This window comes from Prinia subflava, chromosome 25 (genome assembly GCF_021018805.1).
Source record: "Prinia subflava isolate CZ2003 ecotype Zambia chromosome 25, Cam_Psub_1.2, whole genome shotgun sequence".
NCBI lineage: Eukaryota > Metazoa > Chordata > Aves > Passeriformes > Cisticolidae > Prinia > Prinia subflava.
Genome location: NC_086271.1, coordinates 4408618 through 4431189, shown reverse-complemented (window position 1 = coordinate 4431189; position 22572 = coordinate 4408618). Strand labels below are relative to the sequence as shown.

The following is a 22572-nucleotide window of genomic DNA, read 5'->3' as shown; positions in this document are numbered from 1 at the left end:
AGGCCACAGGTACCTCGGGCACAGGCTCCTGAACCAGGGGCATCCCTGTCCTTTGCTGTCCCCTGCAGAGTGCTGGCACCAGCCAGGTGACAGCTGGGGGTGGCCTGGCTGTGCTGCTCTGGCTGGTCCACACCAATGCAGGGTCTGGAGAGTGGAGCCTGCCTTGCTGAGGACAGGAAGCTTTAAGATAAACCCCAGGCCCCTTAACTGTGCCCAGCATGTTTGACCTGAGGGGAGCTCAGTGCATCCTGTGGGGAGATCATGGGGAAAACAGTTTTTAAACTGAACTTTTGGAAGGGGAGGGGTGCTTAAGAAGCCCACAGGTGTGCTGGTAGCACCTCTGAAATGTTCACAGAATATCCTGAACTGGGAAGGACCCATGGTCTGAGCTGAGCTCAGACAGGTTTGGCTGTGATGTCTTGTGCTGGCACAAGCTGGATGGAGCTTGGAGCAGTGTGGCACAGTGGAAGGTGTTCCTGCCCATGGCAGGGGTGGGACTGGACGAGCTTTGAGGTCCCTTCCCACCCCAAGCACGCCATTATTCTGTCATTTTGCCCCTGAGACCTCCCCACCCTTTGGGATGGGTGGCAGGGATGCCTCATGCCACACGTGGAATACTCCACCCGTCCCCACCAGCTCTCCACACTCAGGGCCACCTGCTCCTCCAAGTGTTTGCAGCTCAAAAAGCAGCCTGGGCATCCTGACCCTGCTCCACGTCCTCTCTCAGTGTCCCTGCCCTCCTGGTTATGAATTTAACATGAAACAGGGCTTTTCACGTGTTTTAAATGCTGCCCACAGATAGGCTGGGAGGAGAGCTGACATGGGGACAAACTTCCTGGGAGACAGGAGAGTGTTTGGTTGCTTTCCCTTTGGTGGGAAGGCTCAGAGTGTGGCTGTAAAACTGCACATTGGTTTATTCACTGCCAGAGTCAGGCATCTCCTGGGCTGGTGGGATCTGCTCTCCCATGGGGAATTTGGATTACAAACCAAAAAGAATTTGGGGAGGATTGCAGCCAGCAAAGGCGTTTAGCGAGCATTTGTCAGGAATAACTTCTCCCTTGTCTCGGTGTTATCTGGCTGTGCCTCTGGAGGAATGCTGCTCCTGGAGCAGCAGAAGGTCATGGTGACACGAGCTGAGCTGCCAGTGCTGCCTGCCTTGCTCACAGACTGGCAGCCCTCGCAGGCTGTTGCCTGAGGGGTCCTTTTTGTTAAGTGTGTCCCTGCCAGCAGTGGGGCTCTTGTGGCACAGGAAACTCTGACAGTGCTCAGGAATCTTGTGGTGAGTGAAGCACCACCTTCTGTGGGTTCTGTGGACTGGAATTGGTTCAGGGGTCAGAGAATAACAGAACACTTTAGGCTGGAATGGGCCTTTAAACATCACCCGTTCCCACCCCTGCCATGGCAGGGACACCTTCCACTGTCCCAGGCTGCTCCAAGCCCTGTCCAGCCTGGCCTTGGGCACTGCCAGGGATCCAGGGGCAGCCACAGCTGCTCTGGGCACCCTGTGCCAGGGCCTGCCCACCCTCCCAGGGAACAATTCCTTCCCAATATCCCATCCAGCCCTGCCCTGTGGCAGTGGGAAGCCATTCCCTGTGTCCTGTCCCTCCATCCCCTGTCCCCAGTCCCTCTCCAGCTCTCCTGGAGCCCCTTTAGGCCCTGGAAGGTCTCTGAGCTCTCCCTGGAGCCTTCTCCTCTCCAGGTGAGCACCCCCAGCTCTGCCAGCCTGGCTCCAGAGCAGAGGGGCTCCAGTTCTGAGGCCTCCTCTGGGCTCTCTCCTGCAGCTCCAGGTCCTTGTGCTGCTGGCCCAGGGCTGGGGCAGCTCTGCAGGTGGGCTCTCACCTGGGCAGAGAGGCAGGATCCCCCTGAGCCCAGGGCAGGGAGGTTTCTGGGTGCCAGAGCCCGTGGCAGGGTCATGTCCAGCTGTCCATCCAGCACTGCTCCCAGCTGTGCCTTGCAGGGCCCTTCCCAGTGCGTCCATGCCCAGCACCTTGGGAAGCACTGGGCTGGGTCCCTCAAGGTCTCCCTGGGCGTTTGGGCTGCCCCAAGGCTTCGCTCTGGGCTTGCTGATAGTGACAGAAGCTCAGTGAGCTCCAGCACTGGGGAGGTTTTTCCCTGTGGGGTGGAGGAGGTGGGGCAGGAATGCAGAGTGCCAGGGGTGGTGATGCCATTCCCTGTGCTGGCACCGCAGTGGCTCTGCCAGAGCTGGCACATGGTGCAGCCATGAGGGCGCAGCCTGAGCTGGCTGCGGGTCAGCCGAGGGCACTGTTTACACGCTGTAATTAACATCCCGGAGTTAATCACCGGAGCTGGCACGCCCGCAGACGCCGGGCTGGCGTCCCGCCGTCTGTCGGTGCAGTTGGGTCCCTGTCCCAGAGGTGACAGGAGGGCAGTGGCAGAGATGTGGCAGAGATGTGTCAGCCTTGGGCTGGTGGTGCTGGTTTATCCTCCTCCCCTTCCAGTGTGTGTTTGCAGCACATGAATCACCACCTTTATAAATCACAGCTTTAACTTCTTCCTCTCTTTGGCCTCTTGGCAAACCTGCTTTGTGCAACTGTGCAGTGCTTTTTATTTTTTTGGAACACGTTGAAAGGTTTGGGTTTGGAGAGACCTTAAAGCTCATCCATTTCCATGGGCAGGGACACTTTTCACTATCCCAGGCTGCTCCAAGCCCTGTCCAGCCTGGTCTTGGGCACTGCCAGGGATCCAGGGGCAGCCACAGCTTCTCTGGGCACCCTGTGCCAGGGCTCAGCACCCTCCTGGGGGAAGATTTCTTGTGATTATGAACCTCTGGGGTAGGTTAAGGAAAGCCTAGCGAAGGCAGAGCCTTGAACACAGCATTTCTGGTGCTTGGTAGGACACAGAGCTGCTCACAGGCAGCCAACCTGAGACTTTTGGTGGGTTTCACACTATTCCATTGACTCTTGGAAAATTTGGTGTCATAATTATCGTCCTGTGCAAGTGAAAATCTAATATTTGGCTGGTGCCTGTTCTGAGATATGCTAATAGGCTGCTGAGGGATTAAACTGGCAAAACGGGGAATGTTGTTGCTGTATGATTCCCTACAACCACTGTCTCTTGTTTGGTGAATCTGCTCTCTTTGGGGCTGCAGAAAAAGGTCATTGGTCTTCCTTGGTTTAGTGAAAATTTCAGAGGATGGAGTTAGTCTGTCTCAGAAGGATGCAGAAAGGAAAATGGGGGTCATGACTTAAAACCTCCCCTTCCACTGTGTCCATAGCACAGCATCTTGCTCTTAGCTATGTGAAAAGACTTAATTTCTCAGTCTAACAAGGCTAAATTGGGTGAGGAACAAAACCCAGCTTTCTTAGCAGATGCAGAAGTGACCTCCTTGTTAAAACCTGAGGCAGTTCAGACTCCTGAAACTGCCAGGTCTGTAAGAGACACAGGTAATTAACATTGAAGCAAATATGCTGGAGAGTTCATTTACATCCTGATCTCCCTCAGAATGTTATGGGAGGGTTATGTGCCTTTGTCTCCTAAGTGGGGAAGGAGATCAGTGTCTGTTCCCGGGTAACAAATAGTGAACAAGAGGAAACAGCCTCAGGTTGCTCCAGGGGAGGTGTAGATTGGAGATTTAAAAAAAATCCTTCATGGAAAAGGTTGTCCAGTCCTGGCAGAGGCTGTGGGGAGTCCCAAAGGCAGCCTGTGTGCATTAGTGCCTGAATTCAGATAGAACAGTGCATCAGTGAGATTTCCAGTCTTTGGAAAAGGCTGGGAGAAGATCCCAGCCGAGTTGGGGGAATTTGGAGAAAAGGAAGGATGGCTCTGAAGCCTTATTTCCCTGCCTGAAAGAAGGACTAGGTATGACATGGAAGAAGGGACAAGTGTCCAGCCTTTTGAGGCGCATTGTGATGGGCTTGTAGCTCTGATTTCCAGCTCCCTTTTTGAGTCTGATGGGGGCTGTTGGTATTCCTGAAATTTGCAGAGTTCCACAGCAGCTGGAGAGCTCTGTCTTCAGTCAAAGCTCTGCCTTCAGTTATGGAGAGAAGCTTGAGGACCCAACTAGGGCGGAACGACCCAAGCTTCTGGCAGTGCTTTGTCCAGCAGGCACAACATTTCCTGCACAAAAATCACTTCCTTCCCTGGACCAGCAATTGCCACTTTTTCGTGGAGCAGGATCGGGGTGATCTTGGCTTTGCCTGCCTCGCTGGCTGTTCTGAGCAGGTGTTGTTATAAGAAAAGAACTTTTGAGTGATTGTGGTGTGATTGTGTTTACTTTTTCCTCAGTGCATCTCCCACCGTCTCCTCAGAAGTGGAGGCCCTTAACTCTTTATGAAACACTTTTTCCCTCACCTCCCATTCTTTATGCACAAGTTGGGTGTCTTAAACTCCTCCAACCCTAAGAAAATCCACGTGGAGTTTAATTTCTTCACTGCCCAAGTGTCTGATGGGACAGATCATCTTGGGAACTCTTGCAAGCATCCCCTTCTTTCTAACCCAAAGCAACAGGGGCTTAAAGTCCCTGGGGACTCCATCCGGGAGCTGAGAGCTCCCTTCCTCTTGGGTTGTGGAGGAAATCTGTTCATGGTAAAGGCAGGAAGTTCACCTGGGATGTGGGAGGAAGAAAAGAGGTTTGAAAGCCTCTTCCACTTCCCAGGTACTTGTGTAAACCCTCAGGCTGTTTGCAGTCTGGTTTTGTGGGAAAGATTAGATGTTTTATTTAATATTCCAGCTCTTTCTTTCTGTAGGGTGAGGGAGGTGTTTGTAATCTGCATCCCGTGGAGCTGGAGAAGGTTTCCCTGCCTGCAGCTGTCCAGAAAAGGCAAGGATAAGGGAGCTAGTGTGGAGGTGTTGGAATGTTGCAAAGCCCAGGGAGAGGCCAGAGGGAAGTGAGGAATCACCTGGCAGGGTGGGCTTTGGGTGTCTTCATAGGTGCTGATGAACAGGATCCCACAGCCTGGGCCTGCTGTGGGATCTCTTGGAAGTTTGGGAGGCTGGAGGAAACCCAAGTGCTGCCTGTGTGTTTCTTGTTTATTCAAACACCAGAATTATACCACACATGCTTCCAGAGCCCAGGGTATGGCATCTGAGAATGGTGGAGGAGAATTTTAAAGCCTTGTAGTGATTCACCTGCTCTCCTTTAGGATAAAACAAATCTTTCCCTAATCAGTGCTGATAAACAGACTGCAAATGGAAATTATCTTGTTCCTTATATTTTTTTTTCATTGATTTTTTTATTTTCTTGCAGTACAATCTCTGAACAACCTTTAAATCTGAACCACATTTTTCTGCTCAGTGCTCCCATGGTGCTGATAATTCTTCTCTCCTTGACATTCTTTCATCCCTGGGTGTTTATGTGTGTATAAATAGAGAGCAACAATTCTGACTTGCCATCCCAGGGCTCTGTGACCATTTCAAACATAAACTCAGCTTAGGTCTCAGTTCTGTCTTTCCACGTAATAAATTACCAGCATTTATTGGTCTTTTGACATACAGGTTTCCTCAGGGAAAAGAAGGAGACTGGCTGAACAAAGCCCTCTCTATAATCAGGGTTTGCAGCAGGCTTTGGACAGAAATTGCATTTTCTGGCCAGTGCAGCGGGGTTTTATGGCTCTGTCTATAATTGCATTTATGCCAGGAGGAGGTTTGGGGGCTGCTGGATCCTATACCCTACGCTGCATCATTCAAAGATGAATGTGGATGATACATCATAGGAACTGCATGCTAAGCACTGATGGAAACTCAGTGTTTCTGTGGAAATTCATCACTGGAGATGGTTTTAGAGCCATGCAGTGATTGAGGTTGGAAGGGGCCTTGATGACCATCTCATTCCATGGGCAGGGACACCTTCCCCTAGCCCAGGCTGCTCCAGGATGGAGGTGAGTGGGAAATGAGCTGGATCTCTGGCTGGGGGGACTCTGGTGGCTCCTATTCTTGGCTGCTTCTCTTCTCTGTCACCTTGTGCTGACACAGCTCAGTGCTTTAGTAAAAACCTTCTGCAGGGACACATCTTGGACTCTCTGATCTAACCTAAGGGTTAACCTGGTCAGCTCCTGCCCTGTGTGAGATCAGATGGGGTTTTTGGCACCTGAAAGGCTTTCTCCTCTAGAAAATTCTGTACTGGGAGGAAGCATTCTCGTGGCGCCTGAAGATCACTCTGCTTCTGGGAGTGCACAGAAAACCTGACCCTTCTGAGATGGAAGGTACTGGGTGAATCTTGGCGCTGGTTCCAGCTGGGATCAGGAGCTGGGCTGGCTGGAGCCCATCCTGCTGGCGTGAGGAGCAGCTGAGGGACAGGATTTTCCTGCAGGAGGTCAGTGGCTCCTGAAGGTGTGGCTGAGAGCCTCAGCTTGGATAATAAAACCAGGAATCCTCCTCTGCTGGAGGGGCTGCTGAGCCAAACTTCCTCTCCTGGCTGCTGTTCCTCCCCTCTGGAATCCCCCTTGCCCTGGGACATGGGATGGCCCTGGTGTGACCTGGGCTTTCCCTGTGTGTCCAGCTGGCCCTGCATCACCCCAGCGCCTCCATCCCCTCCGTGGCTTGGTCCCTTTCCCCTTCCCATCCTGGGCACTGGTTTGGAGGGGGCTGTGGGAAGGTTCCAGCCCTCCCAGCTCCCTGGAAGGATGGTGCTGCTGGGCTGGGGTGTTGTGGCCTCTTTGCCAGGGCAGAGGGATGGTGGCCTTCACCTTCCTGCCCCCAGAGGAGGCATCACCCTGTGCTTTTGGCAGGGCTCCTGCTCCTCTCCTGTCCAGAGCAGCAGCAGCAGCTGCCTCGTGCCCTGTCCCAGTCAGGAGGGAGAAGTAGGTCAGAATTTGCATTCTTTGCCCGGATTCTCCACATAGCTTGCACACTTTTTCCTTTTTTCTTTTTTGTTTTTTCCCCTCTGTTAAACACCTTGTTCCTGTATGTGCATGTTCCTCGGGCTCCCCTGAATCAGAGGGTGAAGACTCAAATTCAGATGTCTAATTGGTCTTTAATATCAGTCTTCCTTCCAGAAACACTTCTGGGAGACTGCTCACATGCTGGCAGACCAATCCCAGCGTGTAAAATTCTGAAAGAAATGCTCGAGGCAGCGTCTTCATTTTTGGCTGCTGTGTTGTCTGGATCAGGAGTTGAATTTTCCCCTGTAGTTCTTATTTTGCATGACAAGAGCGAATAATTGGAGTGAAATCATCTGTGCTGCAGACTGGGATGGTGAGATTTCTTTTCAGTGCTTCTCTGTATGGGTTTTTTTGTTGTTGTTTTTGGGGGTTTTTTTCTGTTTTGCAATGTCCTGATTGGGTTGGGGGAGGAGAGGTGGAGCACAGAAGGATTGTGGCAACCAGAGAAGTATCCAAGCATTGCTGCAGGGCAAGCAAGGAAGATTTTGGTGTGGGTTTGAGCAGTGTCAGAAAAAAGAGCTTTGCTGTGATGAGCCAAATGAGGTCTGATGTGATGGGACAGGAAAGCTGTGGCTGCCCCTGGATCCTTGGAAGTGTCCAGGGCCAGGCTGGACGGGGCTTGGAGCAGCCTGGGACAGTGGAAGGTGTCCCTGCCCATAGCAGGGGTGGGGCTGGATGAGCTTTAAGATCTCTCCCAACCCAAACAATTCCATGATGATTCATGTGTGATTCAGCATCTCTGGCAGATTTTTCAGTAATCTGGCAAAAAAAAAAAAAAAGAGAAGTGACTGTAACATCCTGAGACTGGGTGATTTTCCAGAGGGTGATGGCAAGGCAGACCTGCTGCACGATTCTGGTCTTTCTCCATCTGTGGAGGTGATTTTTGGTTTGGGCTTCTGTGGTTAAATCCTCCGGAGGCTTCATGTGCATTGTTGCCAGTCTGAAATAAAGCAAGCTATGTGCTCTGAAGGCAGGTGGAGGAGTAAAAGTGACAGAATTGCTGTCACACAACCATTATTTCAATGCAGTTCTGTTATATTTTTAAAGTATAATTTTAAAAGTGTTTTTAAATTCCTCACTGAGATTTTGCTTTGTGTTTCTTATAACCAGTACATGTTTTTAGCCAGCAACTCTCTTTTCCTGAGGAGATTTCAGGCTGTTTCTGCTGTGCCTGCTCCATGCTGGTGGAGCTGCCACCTGGATCTGTCTGAGGCTCGTGCAAAGAGCAGGAGTTGTCATGTCTGCTCCCACTGTGCCCCCCTGAGCTGCCAAGAACTGTCAGCAGCTCTGAGAGTTCTGCACAGGGATGATCTTCTGGGAGTTGAGCTGTTCCCTGCCCTGCCTGGGCTGTTTGATCTCTTTCCTGGGGGCTTTGGCTGGTTCAAGCCTTGACAGTCGGAAGGCTGAGTAGAAGTAAACAGAAGTTGAGTCTTTTTCAAGTTAAATCCAAATTTTTGGGCTTTACTTTTAAGGCAAACCCTACTTTTAAGTTGGATGAACTTTATTGGAGGGTAGATTTGGGAAGTGCAATCACTTTAGATTTCTTTGTTCCCTCCTGTACCTGCTGCTTGCGTTGAACCTTTGGGTGTCCTGCTGTTCCCCGTGGATTTCAGGCTGTAATATTCCTCCTCCATTGTGTATTCCCGTTTTCAGTGACCAGAAGGGGGAATTGGGTGTTGTTTTTGAAAGTGTGGGATGTGGCTGCAATCCCTGGATGGTGCTGTGGTCAGACCAGAGTGCTGCAAAGGTCCTGTTATCCTTCACTCGACATTCCTGTCTCCACAAAGAGCTTTTCTTTATGGCCTGGGCTGTATCTGCCCTGCTCTTCACCTCCAGGTGGGGTTTAAGCAAACCAGTTATCCTCTGGCTTAAACTAAATCTAGACCTGAACCTGCCCTGCTCTGCCTGGATCTGGAATCTCCTCTCTGTGGCTAACAGCAGGCAGAGCGCTGGGGCTGTGGTGAGGCCTTGGCCACCTCATGCTTGTGTCGTGAGCAGAATTGCAAAGCCCAACGAGATGAAAATGCACAGTGGAGCCTCTGGTGTCTCTAGGACCTGATTTTAGCAGGAAATCGATGTGAACTTTGCCTTCCTTGTGCAGTCTTGTCTTGTAAACGAGGGGATGATGAATGGGTATCAGCTCAGCTCCTAGCAGGCAATAACTGGAGCTGGAAATCCTCTGGACTAATAAACTGCACTGTAACTTGAAGGAAATATTCAGGCTTGTCAGAATACAAAGATGGGGATGATCCTGAACGCAGTTCATGGATCCTGAAAATGACTTCTGGCTGCCAAGCTGAAAATAAAGAGCCTCAGTAGTGAGGAACTCTTCTGGCGAGTATTTACCCCATAAAGGAGGAGAAAAGCTGCTGACAGCTGGTTTGGGCAGTGCAGTGCTTCAGCCTCCCCAGCTGGTACAGAGCATGACTGTGCATTGAAAAATGAAGGTCTCAGACTCGGTGTTGTGGCTGGGATTGGCTGGTGGGTGTTGGCACTGGGGCTGCTGGAGCTGATCCTGTGCCTGCTCTTATTTTTTTGCCCTTTGAGGTAGTGAAATGGTTTAGATTTTTATTTAGGGCAAAACAGATGATGTGGTTTGCTCTTCAGCATGATAGGAGACAGTAGTGAAGCGTTTCTGGTGATTTGTTGTCTCCTCTGTGCTCTGCTCCTTCCTTCAGTAATATCCCTGGATTTTGGCCGAGGCTTGGAGCTGAGGTTGTTGCTGTTTGTGTATTTTGCTGATCCTAAAGTGGTGTCAATAACAGGAGGAAGCTCTGAAAGTTAGGGATATTGGCTCTTTAAGATGTTTAAGTTTGTAGCCACTCAGCTCACTCCTCTTGAAAACAGAAATAATTAAGAAATATAAATGAATACATGAATATAATCCTGGGTCTCCACCCTTCTCTCCTTATCTTGACGAAGAATCCCATTAATCTGCATCTTGTCCTGTTCCTGAAGTCTCTGACCAGGGGACAGGAGCTGGGGAAGCTGAGGTGAAAGCTGGTGGCACAGGGTTGGGGTTTCCCAGCTGAGGGTCAGGTCAGCTCTCCTGATCGTACTACAGAAAAAAGCAAAAGTGTTTCCCTGGAACAACCACTGGCTGTCCCTGTCTGAAAGCTGAGCAGCCTTTTCTTGTTGGAAACTTTCCCAGGGAGAAACCTGGAGCTTTTCGTGGTGTGGAGAGACTAAACTGGGGCTGCAAGCTTTAAACACCTTCACAGAATGGTTTGGGTTGGAAGGGAGCTTCAGGATCATCCCATTCCACCCCTACCATGGCAGGGACACCTTCCACTGTCCCAGGCTGCTCCAAGCCCTGTCCAGCCTGGCCTTGGGCACTGCCAGGGATCCAGGGGCAGCCACAGCTGCTGTGGGCACCCCGTGCCAGGGCCTGCCCACCCTCACAGCCAGGAATTCCTAACCAATGTCTCATCCAGCCCTGCCCTCTGGCAGTGGGAAGCCATTCCCTGTGTTCTAGCCCTCCATCCCCTGTCCCCAGTCCCTCTCCAGCTCTCCTGGAGCCCCTTTAGACCCTGCAAGGGCTCTGAGCTCTCCCTGGAGCCTTCTCCTCTCCAGGTGAGCACCCCCAGCTCTCCCAGCCTGGCTCCAGCCCCTGGAGCATCTCCATGGTCCCCGGACTCTTTCTTGGCCTCCACCTCTGCTGGAACTCTGGGATTGTTGGGCTGGTGGAGCTTTTCCAGCACGTGGCAGGGACCTCCCTGTGCAGGGGCTTCGTGGTGTGACCTCCAGCGGCCGTTCTGTGGTGTTGGCTGGATGTGGGGCTGGGAGCAGCCACGTTAGAGAGAAGAGAAAACATGTTCTGAGGAGAAAACGTTCAGAAGCTGGTGTCTAAGACGCCTTTTGTTGAGCTGAAGGAGAGAGTTGAGAGGCACCATGCTCAAATCCCCACAAACCCTGAGCCGCCTGTTGCAGACACAGACTCTGGAGCTGGGGTGAGCTGTGGCTTCACACCTGGGGGCTGAGCAGGTGCTGGGTGGCAAAGGTGACCCGGTGTGAGGGTGGAAATGTCCTTTGGGGGTGGAAATGTCCTTAGGCTGTGGAGCAGCCTCTGGAGAGAGGCAGAGCCAGCCGAGAGACGGAGCCGCCCGCGCGTCCTCCCCGCGGGGGATTCGTGAAGCCCGGCAGATCTGGGGACCCGGGCGTGGGTGGTGTGTGAGGAAAGCACTCGGTAACTGCCCTGGAATAGAAACTCAGCCCTGCTGCTGGGAGCAGGTGGTGCCAGCTGCCTGCCAAAACAAAAAGGGGAGGCTTTTCAGAGCTTCAGTCAGTCCACGCGAACTGGAGAGGAAAAAGAGATGAGAAAACGTGAAGTTCTGGAGGGCTCGGCAGAAGGTTGAACAGCAAACAGCTGCGTTTGAGAATACCTGGAATTCAAGTGGGTTTTTGTAGAAATAATGGGACTGTGTGTCAGTTTTTAGCTCAGTGAACATGTCCTCACCCTCGTCTAAATACTGCTGAGGGTTAGCCAAGCTCGGGGGTCTTGAGCTCCTCAGGAGCTGCAATTGCTGGAGAGAGAAATGAACCTTCTTGGAAAGCAGCAGGGCCCAAAGCCCCAGCCTGCTGGGTTATGTAAAAGTCCTTAGGGTGCTAGAAGTGAACAGCCAGGATTAAAGAGGGAGAGGATGATGACTTTCAGCAGTTTGGCCAATTGCTGGCTTGAGGGGTTTCTCCTGGAAAAAACAGATTTCCAACCTGAGCAGCCTGGCTCTGTTGGAGTTTAGATATCCTCAGGTGGTCTGAAGAGTTAAAAAAGGCTTAGCTTCTCTATTAGAAGGAGAGGGGTAAAATACAAAATTCCTGCTGAGTCCTCTTTCCAGTCACTTCCTTGCATTCCTTGAAGAAAGTGATTCCTGCTTATAAAAATCAGGATAAATAGTTCAGCTTGGGCTGGAGCACTGGATGGAGAATGAGCAGGAACCACCACAACCCCACTGTGTATCAAAAGAGTGTGAGCCAAGGGGTCTGAGTCTGTGGTTTGGTGTTTTTTTCTCTTTTGACTAATAGGCAATTTCCAACAGAATTCACAAAAATACACAAAATTTAACCAAGAATTGGTTGAAAAAGTTGTCTTCTGGCTGTCGCATAATTTTCTCCCCCTTAGAGATAAAAATAATAAAATCACTGGATTTATTTTTATTCTTTTACGGCTTTCTATTGAGCTGGAAAGGACAGAGACACCATGGAAAGTTTAACTCATGCCTCTCACCTGTGGGCTTAGAGCCAAGGAAGGCAGCCAGTTTAACTCAGCTGGTACAGAGAATAAAAGACATTGTTCCATGAGTGAGGCATCTTCTGTCTCATCCATCTTTAGGATTTCATGGTCTGATTCTTGCTGCCTGCAGGTCCAGGGATTTGTTTCTTCTCATCTTTCTTGGCTGAAGAGCTGCACTGCACAGAGGAAGGCTCTGCTTCAGGTGCTGCTTCTGTTCAGTGCCTCTTCAGGAGAAACAATCACAGCCTGCTTAGGTAAATGCTGAGACCTGAGGCCTCAGATACTGAATTTGGAAGGGGAAGTGTTTGGTTTCTGCCTCTGGAATAAGGAGTTTTCGCAAGGCTGGGGTTGGTGTGGGTCTGGAAGAGGTGCTGATGATGCCAGGATTGAGGGCAGGGAGGAGAGTGCCTCCTTCCCCCTGTCACCCTGGGGGACTCTTACATAACTGTTCTAAACCAGCTTAAGAGAGAGCTGGCATGGGGAGGGGAAACAAAAAAAGCACACTAGTGAAAGATGGCTAGTGAAAGATAAGCCCAGAGTATTCAAAAATAGGAGCAGGCTCCAGGGAATGAAGGGGAACCTGCTGGAGGTAATAATCCAGAGACTGACAGAAACTGAAGGGACTCACAGGACCCCTGAGCCAGGCAAACCCCAGTCTTGGACCCTAATCTTGATGTGAGGATACTTGTGCTGTTTATTAATCATGTCCTGGTTGGGGAGGACAAAAAAAACCCTCCTCAAGTTGTGACCATGCCTCACCTAGAACAGGCTGCTCCCATCCCAGGGATGCAGGGGAAATGGGCTGCAGTGAATGTTCAGATCCAGAGGGTGTGGAATGAGGTGGGTTGGAAGAGCCTTTAAAACCATCTCGTTCCAGCCAGATCCCTTTTTTTTGTACCTTCAGCTAGACCAGGTTGCCCCAAATCCATCTTGTCCTTGAAAACTTCCATGGGTTCCTCTTTTCAGTTGAAAATGATTCCTGAAACATGGACAAAGAGCTGCACTGCCAGATTTGGGAACAAAGACTTGACTCTCCCCCCCTTCCCAGTTGTCTTTCCCTTTTTTCCCCTTCCCCCTGACAGATTCACCTGGTGATTTGTTGTGCCACAGCAAAAAGAGATTCCTTCTGTTTTCTGTGCCCAGTTAGACTTGCTAGTTTGGAAATTAACACTTTTTCAGGGGATAAAAAACGCCTCCACCTCTCTACCTTTCATTTTTTTTTCTTTCCTGGCCAGCTCTTTTTCTGTGAAATTCTGGTTTATCCAGTCTGGATACTGGTGGCTTTAAAACTCTGGTGTGCTCATCCAGGGAACAGCAATTTTAAAGTTGATTTGCCCTTGAGTTTCAGTAGCGTGTAAGAACCACTCCAGCAATAAGAAAGGTGTTGCTGATGTTATTTTCTGTTTCCTTTGGGTTTGGGGGGTGGTTTTTTTCTGTTTGTTTGTTTTTGTGGGTTGATGGTTGGGTGGTTGGGATTTTTTTGTTTTCTTTCCTTTTAATGCTTATAAAGCCTAACCCTGAAATTTCTTGCTGAAGTTTCCCACTAGCAGCAATCATTTCGGGGGTACTTGGTGCTTTCTTTTAATTTGATGAACAGCCCAGTATTTTTCAGGACCTTTTCAGCCTGTTTGAAACAGTGGCAGGAACTGGCTTGGCCAGCAAATTATTGAGTGTGAAGTCAATTATTCAATGCTCTCGATGTTTTCCTACTTAACCCAAAAATATTGACTGGAGAGCAAGTGCAGGCTGGTTTCTTTGGGACTTATTTCCAATCTTTAATCTTCCCACTTCCATCCTTTCCCCTCTCCAGCTGTACTTGCAGATTAGTCTTTGACAGCAGGCTGGGCTGGAGCTGCTCCTCCTGTGGGGGGAGGTTTGTTTGATCTCTCCCCACCCAGCAGCAGCTCTTGGAGAGCTTTCCAGCTGGGCTGGGAGAGGCTGGAGCTCCAGGGAACCAAGGAAAGGTAGGAGAGAGCAAGGAGCAGCAACAGAGGCACTTGTGCAATCACACTGTGTTCTGCTAGGAAAATGGGCTGGAAATGAAGATATCTTGGCTCCTGGAAGGAAAGCTGCTTGTCTCCTACCCAGACAGTAGCTGCTCTCAAGGCAGGGTCTTAATCTGATGGGATGAAAACCTGGAGTGGCTTTCTCAAAGTGGGATAAAAGCCATTTCATCCTGGAAATGCCGTGTCTGTGTGCAGCTGGCTTGCCCTTTAAAGTTCCACGGGCTAATTTTCCTGGGAACCTCTTAAATAAATGTGTATGAGACTAACAACAACAACAACAATAGTATTAATAGCTTTTCTGTGGATTTCTGTGCTCTGGAAAGCTCTTCTCTGCTTCCCTGGGATGTGGCTGCTTTGTGGTCTGTATTCCAGGTGGGAGATGCCTGACCCACCTGGGCAGGGGGTTCTGTCTCCAGAGCAAGTGTAGCTTGAAAATTGCACTTTTCTCAGGCTTGCCTGGGGCTGGCTCATCAAAAAATGAGCAGGAAGCCTTTTTATTGAGTTCCTCTCTTATGTGGTGCTGGAAGAGCTCTGCTGAGCAGCGTCCTGGTCTCTTGGTGGCAGGGATGTGTTCCTAGGCTGGACAGGGAAGGTCACTGTGGGGAATGGATGTGTTTCCTGTGGTCAGTCTCACTGGCTGAGGGGTGCTTGCATAGCTGCTGTTGATTCTGGGCTGCTGAGCACCCTGCCCTGCTCCTGATCTCATGGGTATTTGTATTTTTTTTTTGTTCCTCTGGTGTCACAGAGCTACTTAAAAAAAAAAAAAAGGAACTTCCAACTTGTCCTTTTTCCTAAGCCTTTCCTAGAAAGCTTGGAGTGGTGCAGAGAAGGAGAGAGAAATGCTGTTGCAGCCTGGCCTCTGGGCTCCTGTGGGACTCAGCTGCTGCAGATGTTTGGACAAAGTGCTCTGGGCTGGAAGCAATTCCCACCAAACCCTGTGTTCCAGTGGACCCTTGGGGGTCTTGCCTGGAGATCACGTTCTCTGTGCCAGCACCTCCAGCCCCCAGGCTCATCCTCACCCCCCAGAGGTTTGTTTTGGATACCTTTGATATCAATCCAGAATGGTCTGGGTTGGAAGGGACCTTAAAGCCCACTCAGCTCCCCCCCTGCCATGGCCAGGGACACCTTCCACCATCCCAGGTTGCTCCCAGCCCTGTCCAAGCTTGAACAATTCCAAGACTGGGGCAGCCACAGCTTCTCTGGGCAGCCTGTGGGAGAGCAGGGCCACCTTGCTTTGAGGACAGATGTCTGCAGGTGTCCCTGTGTCACCCTAACCCTGATTATATTGAAAGCAGCATTTTGCTGGTGATGTGCCAGTGGTGACCGTCTGGAAGAGTGTCCCTGGTGCTGGGAAAAGGGCACCAGGACTCACTGAGTTAATGCTCAAAGAATCAATGCTCATCCTATTAGAAGGTCTCAAAAATGACTGAAAGCACTTGGACTAATAGGCCTTGGGTCTGCATCACTAAATGAGTTTGTGAATCCCTCATGGCTGGGCCTTCCTGTAAGGAAAACAAGGCAGGAGCTGATGTAAGTGGCAGGTGGAGCCTTGTTGTTGTGTTTTTACAAGAGCAGGACTCTCCAGGCAGGAGCTGGAATTGCCTGAGCCTCCTCTGCTGGCTCTGGAAGTGCCCCTGTGGATGGAGGGGAGGTTCCTTCCCTGACTTCAGCCTCTCTCCCTGTCCCTCCCTGTGTCAGGGTGACCTCAGCCCGCACTTGGAGACGCTTTTTGGAAAGCAGGGAGTGTTTGAAGACTGATGCAACTGCTTGCCAGGTCAATTGAGAAAATTCCATTCTCCTGGAAGATTTATGCTGCAGCAAACAGAGTAAAATCCTTTTGCCCTGTTCACATCTTCCTGAAGATCAACACCAGCTTTTGACAGGATACAGGAATCTCAGTCAAGACAGGGAATGGGGGGGTTGTAACCTGTCTCTTGTTACCCATTTGGTTTCCTTGGATGCAATTTTCCTTTCCCTCGTGACAGGGAAATTCTCCTCGCATTGAGCAGAGATGGATTTGTACAGAACTTATTACACCCCAGTAATAAGTGGAAGGAGGCTTTCAGAGCATGAGACAAACCTCTGCTTCATTGGAACAGAAGAGGGATGAAGTGGATGTTAGCTTTCCTCTGGCAAAATCAAATATCTTCTGTGCCAGAGGGGTGGAGGAGGGGAAGGGGGATACATACATCTCATTTTTCCAATATCCTTTTTTGTTTCCATGTTTTTCAAGCGATCACAGAGCTGTAGTGGAGGTGATGAAAGGCTGACTTTGCTTCTTGAACCTCTCCTGGACTTCATCAGTTACCTCATGGACCTTAAAACTCATCCACTTCCACCCCCTGCCACAGGCAGGGACACCTTCCACTATCCCAGGTTGTTCAGGAAGGCAAAGCAAGTTTTTCTTTATTTATTTGGCTCCTCTGCTACTTCAGAACTCTCTTTTTTTGGTGAATAATGCGTCCTGCAGCCGTATGGAAGGACTCAATCATAGGAAATAAAGAGCTTGTAATCCATTTAACTAGGACTTTCCACCTCTCATTAAGCCAGAGAGATTCATGCCTGATTCTGTGGGCAGCAGATGTGCAGGGTTATCGATTGGAAAATGAGTCTTGCTGGTTTTGTTTTCCCTTTTTCCCCTCCCTTACTGTTTCCATTCCAGTGTGTGCAGTGGCTGTGGAGGCTCTTGGCTCCCTCTCAGATGAGCGTTCCTGGGGTTGTGGGTGCAGGTTTCTTTTCCTGCTGGCAGGAGCCAGGTTTCCAGCAGGGAGTGTGGCAGGGGGAAGGCAGTGAGGTCCCTGCAGCAGTGTGTGTGCTCCAGCTGCTGGCACCGTGCAGGGAAGGGCAAACCTGGCCCTGGCATCAGTGACACCATCCATAGGGAACTCTCCAGGGCTGTGTTTGGAAAGGGGAAAACCTGCAGAGGGAGGAATGCTTGTCTGAAGAGGAAGCTGCTTGTCAGGGTGAGCATGTTAAAACCCAGCTCATTTCCACTAAATTTCTCAGGAAAAACTTGCTGGTGATGAGTAAGGCTTGGTGCAAACTTCTGGTTTGCAGCTCGGTGAGGATGGGCAATCTTTGGAGAAGAAAAATACTCTGTAACCTTTTAAATTCTTTAAATACTTTTAAATTCCCTGTTGGTGTATGGGTTTTGTTTAGCATCCAGCTGTGCTTTCCTGGGTTGTCTTCTCATTCTTCCCCTGATGGTTTTTCCTCTGTTGAGCCCTGCTGATGTGGTGTCATCACCCAGACCGTACCAACATCCTCTGGCAGAGGCTCTGCAGACAGCACGAGCTGAACGTGGAGTCTCTTACTCAAGACATCCCATCCCACTTCTCCCAGGCCACTTTGGTGCTTTCCTGCCTGTCCCTTTGGTTTGTGGCTCGGATTCCCTCCACCTCCCTGCCAATGTCAGCTGGGCTGTCTGGCTCCTGCTGGTGTCTCACCTCACCTGAGCTGCTGTTTCAGATTTTAAACTGTTGAACTGCTGGGTTCTTGTGCTGCTCTGAATGTTTCTGAAATACTGTCCCAAGGGGACCCCACCAGACATGGACTTGGAGAGGTGGAAAGGGTTGACTTTCCCTGCCACAAATGTGATTTCACGTGCCTTGGGCTGCTTTACATTTCTCTTTACTACTTCTAAAAGCCAGGAGCCTTATTAGACTTAAAGATATGAGAAATTCATGGGTTGCTGCCCATCTCCCCACCAGCCCCCAGAAGATGAAGCTCTTTTTATACTCAGGTTGTCAGAAATTCTTTACCAGAGGGAGCCTGGAGTGTCCCATGTTTTTCCTCATGTCCCACCTGTGCTTTGCTTGGAGTTACTTCAGGACCTGCTTGTGGATTCACCTGGTATTTTTGGATCTGCGGCAGATTTTGGGTTTTCAGAGCTGTGCCAACACCTTGACCTGCAAGGTTTGTGCAGAAAGCAGAGATGGTGTTTAATGATGGCTCTGCCAGGAGTTTATACAGGTTTTTCCGGTGCCCTGTGCCTCTTCTTCCCCCCTTTCAAAGTTCCAGGCACCCATTCCCGCCTCAGTTTGTGGAAAACATTAAGAAGCTCTGTGGCAGAGGGCGTTAGTCCGTCCTGTATTTATTTATTTAGGGAGATTAAAGTCTAAGTTTTTCTTTTGTAATCCCTTTGAAGTATTTATCTTTTGAAGTCTGAATTTTCATTAACTGGAAGTGTACAATCCCTGAACTACACGCTGCCCTAGTTTCAAAGCTGTAATTTCTTTTTTTGTAGGAAACATTTAAGAACAATAAACAACAGGTCAGACTGACAGGGGCTCCATGTCAGCCAGATCTTATTTGGGATGTGTCTGTTTGGGTCATCCCTGGGCACTCTGGGGGATCAGAGTGGCTCTGCAGGCTCTCCCTGGGTTGGGATGGATTTTTGGGATCTCAGGGAGACAGGGGCGTGTGCTTCTGAGGGCTCTGCCAGACCAACACACGGCCTGGAGACCTTTCTTTCAGTTTTTTAATTTGTTCTATTTCCCTCACTCTTATTTTCTGTCGTTGAGGCAGCAGCACTCAGCTTTAAGGACAAGGATGTTGTGCTTTCCTGCCTCAGTTCTCACCCAAAAGATTCCATACATCCACATGCACATGGCAAGGGTCACTTTGCTGCAGTTTATCTTTTTTGTTTCTTTGCCGGCAGGGGGGCGGAAAATAGAGGCTGACTGGAGTTTTGATATATCTGCTGCTTTTGTTTGTGGAATATTATCAGTGTAAAAATGAATGCTCACAGCCTGGAAAAAGTGGGTGGGAGATCTCTGACCCAACCCCATTTCCAGAGTGGGGAATAACAATGTGTTGGGAAGAATAACACTGCTGGATTATCGAAGGGGTCATTGCATCCTCCACCCCCAAAATGAATCGCCTGAGGCTGTTCCATGGCTTTGGGGTGTCCCGTTCCTGCACTGAAATGAAATCTTGGGTCTCGCAAGCTGAGATGCTTTGGGCTTGTGCCAACAAAATGTGGAAAATGGTGCTCAGTGTGTGTGTGTGTGTGTTTGTGCATCTCGATTTCCTCCCCTGGGAGTGGCCCGAGCAAACAGCCCTCACTAACAGCTTGTTATTAAACAGATGGGGATATTGACCCTCTTCCATTTCCATCTTCCAGCTCAGGGAAAATGAAATTGCATTACTTCGGCTTGGATGAGTTCAGTGTATTAATAAAAAAAAAAAAAAAGTGTATGAAAACCAGTGGGAGAGTGCATGAAAATCCCAAGAATTTAGGTAATTTATATGATTTCAGCCCTGGCTGGGCAATAGAGATTTCTCTCTCTCTCTCTCTCTCTCTCTCTCTCTCTTTTTTTTTTTTTTTTTTTTTTTTTTTTTTTAAACAGAATTGTAGAGTTTGCTCTGGAGTAGCCTAATTTCTTAGGAAACATTTAAGGAAAATCAGGATTTTCCAGTATAATTAGGGAAACGACTGACAAGCAGCCTTACAAGCATGTCAATAGGGCTAATTGATTATCAGGGATGTTCTCACCTAATTGGCATAGGAAATGATTTGCTTAACAAGGTTTTAAGCATAATTAGATTGATACAAGTTTTAGTAGAGATGGAGATGTTGAATTTAGAGAGATTCTTGATAAACAGTGATCCCAGGAGTCACCAACAAGAGGAAAAACATTTCTTTTGATATGGAAATCAGTGGGAACTGTCGAAGCTCTCTTTAAAATGAGTTGATGTAAAAAATTAACCTCAAATACCCGTTGAGTCTCTATTTTTTATGGTTTTTTGCATTGCAAGTGAGGTGAGTCTCCTTGGGCCTGAATTTTGGGAGGTGGGAGCCTGTGTGCTCAGGGCTTGCTTTGGTTCTGAGTGTCCCACTGCCTCTCCAGATACGGGGCTGGAGTTCTCTGTGGTGGGTGTTCTCCTCACAATTCTGCCTCTCTGAAGCCGTGAGAGCATCCCTGTGGAAGGCTGAGGTTTTCCATGTGATGGCTCTTCCCAGCTGTGCCTTGGCAGGTGGAGATCCTGTAGGAGACCACAGGTGCCTTCCACATCTGCATGGGTGGAATTATTGCAGAGAAATGTGTGTCTGCCTCCTTCCAAATGCTTGGCTTTGCTCTGGTGTCTCCTGAGACTGCAGGATTCCATGGTGGCCCTGGAAGGGCTGGGTTCATGGTTGGGCTCCACTATCTCAGGGGGCTTCTCCTGCCTTAACGATTCTGTGATTCATTATTCATAAGCCTCCATCAAAGCATCCTTGGCTCTGTTTCGGGTTTTCTTTTGGGTGTGCTGATCCAAACCATCCTGAGCAAAGCGTGGTGGGTGTTCAGAGCTGGGCTGTCCCTGGTGTGGCTGGAGGTGCAGTAAAGCTGCTTGTCCCTGGGCTTTTAAAAACCACAGAATACCCTGAGCTGGGAGGGATCCCAGGGATCCCCCAGCCCATCCCTGCCCTGCACAGACCCCCAACAATCCCACCCTGTGCACCCCTGGCAGCACTGTCCAAGCTCTCCTGGAGCTCGGGCAGCCTCAGGGCTGTGCCCATTCCCTGGGGAGCCTGGGCAGTGCCAGCACCTCTGGGGAAGAACCTTTCCCTAAATCCAACCTGAACCTCCCTGGCACAGCCCCAGCTATTCCCTGGGTCCTATCACTGGGGACAGAGAGGAGATCAGTGCCTGCCCCTCCTCCTCCCCTCATGGGGAAGTTGTACCTGCAGTGAGGTCTCCCCTCACTCTCCATGAAGGGGGATCAAAGGGGAGCAAGCCTTGGGAAAGGCTGTTAAACCTGCTCCTCTGGAGCTTCATCCCCACTATTTACCCAGAGCACTTCAGGGCTTGTGCTGTTGCCCTTCCCCTCACCAAAATGAGGGGACTGAGATGCTTTAAGGATTGGTCTTGATTGCTGCCTTCCCTCTCCAGTCCAGGTTTCTGAATATCACCCTGAGACTACAGGGATGGAGGAGTTATCTCAGTGAGACAAAACCAAAAAATTTTTAGGCCAGATCTCCCCAGGGAGAGCTTCACTTTTAAATTTCCCACTCCAATTCTCCCTTCTTTTTCTTTTTTTTTTTTTTTCCTTTTCTCCGAAGCCGTTTGGAAAGGAATGATGTGTAACCGATAGCTCCACTCCAGTATCTCAGAAGTGCAGTGTGTGCTAATTAGGCATCCTGGAGCCTTTGGAAAGCGCTCCCATTGTATTTGCAGATGGGATCTACCCTGCTCCCCCTTTTTGGACAGGCAAGCTGGTTATTCAGCTCTGAGAAGCTCACAGCCATTGGCAGACAATGCATCTTGAAAGTCAAGGCTGAGAGCATGAGTGGGTTTGTGCTTTCTGTTTTATTTCTTCCCCCCTCCCTCCTGGTGCACGTTGCTGGATTTGAATAATTAATGCCTGTTGTCTTGCTTCCTGTTTTCATTTCTGTATGTAATGCTAACCAGCAGTGGGCTGAATCATTCATGGGCTGCTTTCTCCACCTCGGCAGCTGGAGATGTCATGGGAACAGTGATTGTGAGGTGCTGCAGGCTCTGTGCTGCTCCCTCAACTCCCTTTCTGGAAGCAGGAGCAGTGAGTATCGAGCCATGCTCTTGGCCAAGCGAGGCTCTCTGGGCAGGTGGTGCCGGGTGGTTCCTGTCCCTGCAGCTCCTGGTGCTGCTCAGTGTCCGTGTGTGATGGGGAGGGTGGGGGCTGCGCTTTGTCCTGTCCCGTCTGGTCCAGGCTTTTATGGACGTGGTTGTGATGCTCATGGAGAAGAGGGAATGATTTTAGGCTTCTTGGTTGTGTCTTATGCAATTACACTGTATTTAGGAATGGACTTTGTAAAACTCATCCTAGATTTTTGTTGTTGTTGTTGTGCTTTTCCTGAGTTTTTGTGGAGAGCAGCCTGGAATTCTGGGCTCTCTGCCTTGGCAGTGAGAGGAGCCAGGGTGGGAGCTTCACTTGGTGCCTCACAGAGCCTTTTCAGCTGTCTTTTCCCTTGGACACTGCCAAGGACGGGGTTACCCACAGCTTCTCTGGGCACCCTGTGCCGGGGCCTCCCCACTCTCACAGGGAAGGATTTCTCTCCTGTCAAAAACACAGTTCTTGCAAGTGATCAAATGAAATAGCCAGTGAAAGCTTTTGTGGATGGAGCTGGCCTGTCTGCCCTCATGCCTCGCATGACTGAAGCAGGAGGAGGTGGGAATCAGGAGAGATGCTGTCCTTCGGAGAAGAATTTGTACAGGATTGCTTGGAACAATGGGAGCCTCCTAAGTTTTCAGGGTGGGAATAAGGGTTTGGCTGGGGAGTTGTTAATAGGCTGTGAATGATTTTTACATCTTGCACAAATCCTTCAGCATCTTGTACATCCCTCCACGCTTGGAATCTTCAGGGCAGAGAGGGTGGTTTTGCCCAAGACCTTTAAATAGCATCCAGTTTTGCACGTCCTCAGTGTTTGTGTCCCGCTGTGACAGCTCTTGTGCCCGTGGTGGGAGGGCAGAGGGGGACACTCATGTCCTAGGGATGGTCTTGAAGCTGAAGATGGGGAGGCAGCTTGAGCAGT

General features: G+C 49.9%; 1 protein-coding gene across 5 annotated transcripts in view; it reads left to right on the top strand.

Annotated features, from left to right (window-relative positions):
• The window catches only part of GDPD5 (glycerophosphodiester phosphodiesterase domain containing 5), a 101448-nt gene that overhangs the window by 18909 nt on the left and 59967 nt on the right, over positions 1-22572 (top strand). Inside the window, exon 1 of one of the 5 annotated variants that reach the window (XM_063419305.1) lies at positions 17021-17038. The exons of the other annotated variants lie outside the window; for them this stretch is intronic. The gene's annotated coding sequence lies outside the window, so the exon portion shown is untranslated. Of the gene's footprint in view, positions 1-17020; positions 17039-22572 lie in introns of those variants that run through there. 5 annotated transcript variants of the gene reach the window in all.